This window comes from Carassius carassius, chromosome 21 (assembly GCF_963082965.1).
Source record: "Carassius carassius chromosome 21, fCarCar2.1, whole genome shotgun sequence".
Lineage (NCBI taxonomy): Eukaryota > Metazoa > Chordata > Actinopteri > Cypriniformes > Cyprinidae > Carassius > Carassius carassius.
In genome coordinates, this window is record NC_081775.1 from 9,979,289 (window position 1) to 9,985,288 (window position 6,000).

The following is a 6,000-nucleotide window of genomic DNA, read 5'->3' on the forward strand; positions in this document are numbered from 1 at the left end:
GTGATCCCTGCCCTCCAAACTGCACTGTGTGTACATCTACAGGCCACTGTCTCCACTGCACCCCCTCTTACTACCCTAAAGACGGGACCTGTGCCAATCTGGAGTGTGGACTGGGTCAGTTGCATCATAACTGTGCTCAAATGTTCTCTTTTGCTCGCTTGGCCTTTTCCATTTCTTTTTTGTGATTTTAAGATTCTGGTTACTTTTTTTTGGAATGTGAGTGAGATTTATGAGAAAATTCTTCTGAAAATCGAATTAGTGGTTGAGCTGTAGGCGCAGTGTTGAAAAAACAGTGCCATTGCCAAAATGTTTTTGTATTCGCTTTTTGCCAGTTTTCACCTTAATTTTCCCAATGGATGAATCTCACAAAACCTGTCAAGAAATTACATATATATCGTATATATGGTGTATGTGTTTATACATTATGATAGTATATGTTATGCTGCTTGTGTTGTTGTTTGTATTGCTGCTTTATCAGTGAAAATATGGGGGTGGTAAGATTTTTTTAATGTTTTTGTACACCAAGGCATAAAAATATATAAAAAATTCAGTAAAAACAACATTACTACATATTGTTTTCTAATTCCTGTGATGTGAAGCTGGTTTTTCAGCATCATTACTCCAGTTTTCAGTGTCACATTTATTATTATTAGCAACGCTGAAACCAGTTGTGCGGATTCATATTTTGTCGAAGTCGTGAGAATGTTTTTAGGACTTTTTGGTGAATAGAAAGTTTATAAGAAAAGCATTTTTTGCATCTTTGCTAAAGAAAAGTATTTAAAAATTAAATCTAACTGACCCCATACTTTTGGCCAGTACTATAAAAAAGACGCAGCAATTGTATATAGTGATTTAAAAAAGTAAAGAAAAAAAAAAAGATTTACAGGAAGAAAAAACTTTAAAAGGGGATAATTTACTAATGTGACACAAAATGCTAATAGATCTAAAAATACATGAAAATATACTTTTTATCTTTTGATTTTGCAGTGCTGTGTAACAAAGACATGTTTTCATTAGATTCACCTCACTAGACAGAAGACTTTTCTCTCATTTTGTGTGCTGAGCTAGATCGCTTTAGCCCATGTACGTATATCTGTAAATCTAACTCTATGGATGTTGTTTGGCTTCTCACGACACCCACTGCTGTTTATCTAATCTTTTTCACAAATTATCATGGTCAAAGATGCGCTGAGCATGAGGGAAGAGCTTGTCTGCAGAAGTCAGACTGAAATAGCAGCAGAAATGAGACAGTGGGGGAACAGAAATTCTTATCATTAGTTGCAGACATGTATAAACAGGTCCTGCGCTCTGTCCTCCAGTGCTCCCACACATGCAACCTCTGTCACACGTGCAAATACAGACATTATCTGGTTTTTATCTACATCTGTATTTCCTTTTCCATGTTAGCAACACTAATTCTGCTGACTCGTGGTGTGACACTTGTATAGGTGAAGCAGCTGAAGACTGTGTAACCTGTGAGGAGGGCTGTCAGCAATGCCTCACTGGTCAGTATATCATTATTTGGATGGATGTGTGCACAACAAGCATTCCTCATAAAGAACTGAAATGCATCATGTTTTCAAAAAAAAAAAAAATCATCCTCAGTATAAAAGTCTTGAAAACATCCGATTTAATATTCTGTTTAACATTAGCAGAGAGTACATTTTAAATTAAACCTGGAAATAAAGTTTTAGCATTTTAAATATTTAAATGCACTATTTTCCATTCTTATGTTATTAACCCTATGAATCCTAATCTATCAAATTTTGATACACAAATGTCTAGGGCCGCTAAATTATCAACTTGATCGAAACTTTACTAAAAACTTGTACACAATCCTCTACATGCCTTCTGTCATCGGACTGATAGTTTACACTTTTTAGGCAAGTAAAGGCATTTAAAAAATAATAATTTTAAAACATTTATTTCTATGCATGTAGCACAAATGATAGGGGTTCCAGTATCTCATTCCATCGGTTATAATTCTCACAATTAGAGTATGTCTGGTGTGTATCTGAAAATGTGTCAGGTTGCCTGCATCTGCACTTCAAGGCAGCATTATTTGGCATCACGGCTCAGAAAGTCGTGTCCACACTGATGTCTAGTAGATACTCAACAGCAAGTCAGTGTGTCAAGATCAAAGTGGTGAAGAAAGACACAGATAAGTGTTTAACACAAGCCCGCAGCTTTTTGACCCATTTAAATCCGATAAACCGAACAATCTTTCCTTCAACAAAAAGATTTGAAATACCGTCTGACACTAGAAACACACAAACCTTGCTTCACCTCAGATCAGATTTGATCGAGCCCTCTGCTGGTCAGTGTAGTATTGCAAGAATAATGCCCTATTCAAACTGAGGAACAATAAAAAAGCTTAAAAACGGCGATTTCTCATTTTTATCATCTGGTCATTCGTGCCTGCGTAGATTAATTTCTTTCTCTGCAGCAGCTCAGACAGATAAACAATGATTTGTCGAACTTTCTCAGCGGTTTTATTTTTTTCATTCAGGGCTGAAACGCATAGATAATCAAACCAAAGAAACCTAAATTAGTTTTCTACATTTCTGTATTTCGTTCTTGTTTTGTTTTCTGACCTCCAGTAAACCAGAACTGAGTGTGTGAAATGTGTGTGGGAAATACAGCAATGTCGTCCTCTGCTGGTTACCATAAATTAATTAATAAAATCAGCATTTTTACTCGAAGCTAAGAAATTAGTAGTAATTTCACTACCCACTGATTGATTTCTGTTTCTATGAAGAGTGTATTAATGGTAAGTCTTTTCCCTCAGTGAATCCAGAGCATTGTATATCTTGTTTACTGGACTATTATCAGTCTGTCTCATGTTTTTTGACTTTGTGACTTCATAAGTGGTTATAACTGATGTAAAGTTTAAGAGATGTTGTATTTCTGCAGGCTGAAATCGAGCTGTCACAAGATGTGCCCTGAGAGGACTTTGGAGGACAAGTTGTCCACGAGGAAGACTTCTTCCTGTCAGGTGAGATGAGACATGTCTGTCTGTATCATTCAGACTTCAGGTTTTGTGTCTGTGCTGTATGTGTGCAACATGCTTTTGAAGGCAACTCTGGAGAAACAGCATAGTATTGGTATTTGATTTGCTGTTGTCTTTTGATTTCTCAGGTACAGCTGAATGGAGGCACATGGTTGGATGTCACCTTTTTGGAAAATGTTTGAATGTCAGTTTTTGTATAAATGCATAATTTTTAAGTCTTGTGCACATACAAAAATGCTTGCATATCAACATATCACATGTTACTACATAGAAAAAAAGTTAGTTGAATAAACATTGAGCCTTTGTGACAACATGCCCCGGTTATGTATGCAACATGTAATCTGTCGTTTGCATCTGAGGAGACTCTGAATAGAATCTGGTTTTGACACATGAGCACATATATAGAGTATTTGTAAACAGAGTTAGTATAGCTTTTTTTTTTTTTTTTTTAGCAAATTGTTATTTTTAATTAGGTTTTTGTGAGTTCTCACCATATTATTATTAGTTTTAGGTTTTAACAGTTTTTTTTAGTTTCAGTTTTGCAAACATGTTTCACAATAGGCTATAAAACTCATAAACTAAGTTTTAGACTCGGGAAATTCTGTTCGTTTCAGTTTTTTCCGCCAGGCATTAGTTTTTTTTTTTATTTCAGTTAACAGAAAATGTTCTGATTTAGTTTGTTTTAGTCCTGAAATGTATTTTCTTTTTTTCGCGGTTGTATTAGTATTTACTTTTAAGTTAATGAAAATGTTTTAATTCAATATCAGTTTACATTTTTATAATATAACGGCATTAACAGCAGTTAGCATCCATGCATTAGATCAGTGGTAAAACTTTGAACCCTCATTTAAGCCTCCACCTGCCCAAATATCTGTGGTGGTCCGGACAATAAAGACGGTGATTCCTGTGAAGATGACCTGTTTCTGGACAGGGGTCAATGCATCAGCAAGATCAAGTGTCCTGATGGAAAATTCCTAAACAGTACAAAATATAAATTTCAATAAGTCATTATTTTAATAAAAGTAAACATGAGATCTATTATACTGACTGAAGACTTTTAAAGTCTGATTCTTTCGCTGATTGTGTGTGTGTGTGTGTGCAGGTCAGGGTGAGTGTGAGCAGTGTGATTCCTCCTGCAGGACGGTGTTCAGGGCATTGGGAAGACGTGTGATTCCTGTCGGGAAGGTGAGTGATTTCAGTAGTGCCTCCAGTCTACAGAAAGATATTATAGATACAGTAATCTTTGTCAAATGTTGAGAGCTGGAATATATATGTGTGTTTGTGTGTCTACACAGGTATGTTCTCATGTGGACAATCTGAGTGTGTGTCCGACTGTCCACATGAGATTCATAGAAAGCAGACGAGTGGGCGCTGTGAAGACTGTTTGATGTGTCAGGACGCCTTCGGTTCACTCTACCTGCAGGACGCCAAATGTGTTGCTGAGTGTAAAAGGTGAAAAATGTTCTTTCAAAACACACAAAATGCTACATGTTTAAATGCATGGTCCCACAGGCTGCGTCCCAGATTGCACTTGTCATTGTCATTTTTAAATGTTTGTTTTATCTTATATGGTATTTATTTTCTTTAATAACATAAAAAAAAAATCCACATTCATTCAGTTCATTTTTGGGTCATTCCACAAAATTGGTTCCTTTTGATTTAAAGGGTTAGTTCAGCCAAATATTAAAATTATGTCATTAATAACTCACCCTCATGTTGTTTCAAACCCGTAAGACCTCCATTTATCTTCGGAAAACAGTTTAAGATATTTTAGATTTAGATTTAGTCCGAGAGCTCTCAGTCCCTCCATTGAAACTGTGTGTACAGTATACTGTCCATGTCCAGAAAGGTAAGAAAAACATCAAAGTATATACAAAGTATAAACTACTTCAAAGTAGTCCATGTGGAGTAACACATACCTGCGTCAATCGCCATAGACATAAGCTTGGAGAAGTAGCTCCGGTTAGAATGTTCCTCCGCGGGATGAGTGCGGTTCTGTTTATAACCGCTACAGCGCCAAAATTTACATAGTGCTGCTGCTTCAATATGTGCCATTACTAACGAGGTAACAACTTTTAGTTGAAGTCTGAAAACTGGAACACAGCCTTGCATTAACATATATCACATAAAGCCACATATTAACAAACATCCTATAATGTCTGTGGTATCGTCGCAGGGGTAACCCAGAAGTCGATGTGTGTGTCAGCTGTGCCGTGGGATGTGTTTCATGTGAGGGGGAAGCCAATTATTGTATTAGGTGTGAGGAAGGCATTACAAACACTCCTGTGTGCATCACTGTCCTTCAGGACACTTTGTAAAGGATGGAGTGTGTGAGATCAGTCCAAATGCTTGCACCGAATCTGACCAAAGAGGTAAATGCACGGCTGAGGTTCTCAACATGATTCATCACCATCTGACATTGTTTAATAATAACCACTAAAATGTATAATTTTCCGTTGCCCCAGGTAAGTGATTTCCTGCACAGCTACACCACTTGTCAAAAATGTGTAAAAGAAGTCTCTTATGCTCACCAAGTCTGCATTTATTTGAAAAACAAAAGTGTTATATTTTGAAATATTATTACAATTGCACACAGCTGTTTTCTATTTGAATATATTTTAAACGTACTTTATTCTTGTGATGCAGATAGGCATATTAAAATGATTTCTGAAGGATCATGTGACACTGAAGACAGGCAAACAGCAGTGCCTCAGCTGCAACCCCAAACACTTCCTGCTCACTAAGAGCCCACCTGCACACCACATTTAATTTCCATATGAACCTGGTATGTTCTTTTTCAGCTGAGCATTGAAAACATTTATTATAAAGCAATCTAGCATGAGAGAAGTTCTTCAGTTTGTTAAATAATTGCGAAACAACTGCAGAAAACGTCTTGAAATGTTACGGATTAGTTGTAGATGCATGTGTGTGTCCACGTGTCCTGGTGGTTATTATGTAGACGAGTGCAAGCAGGAGTGTGTTCAGTGCCA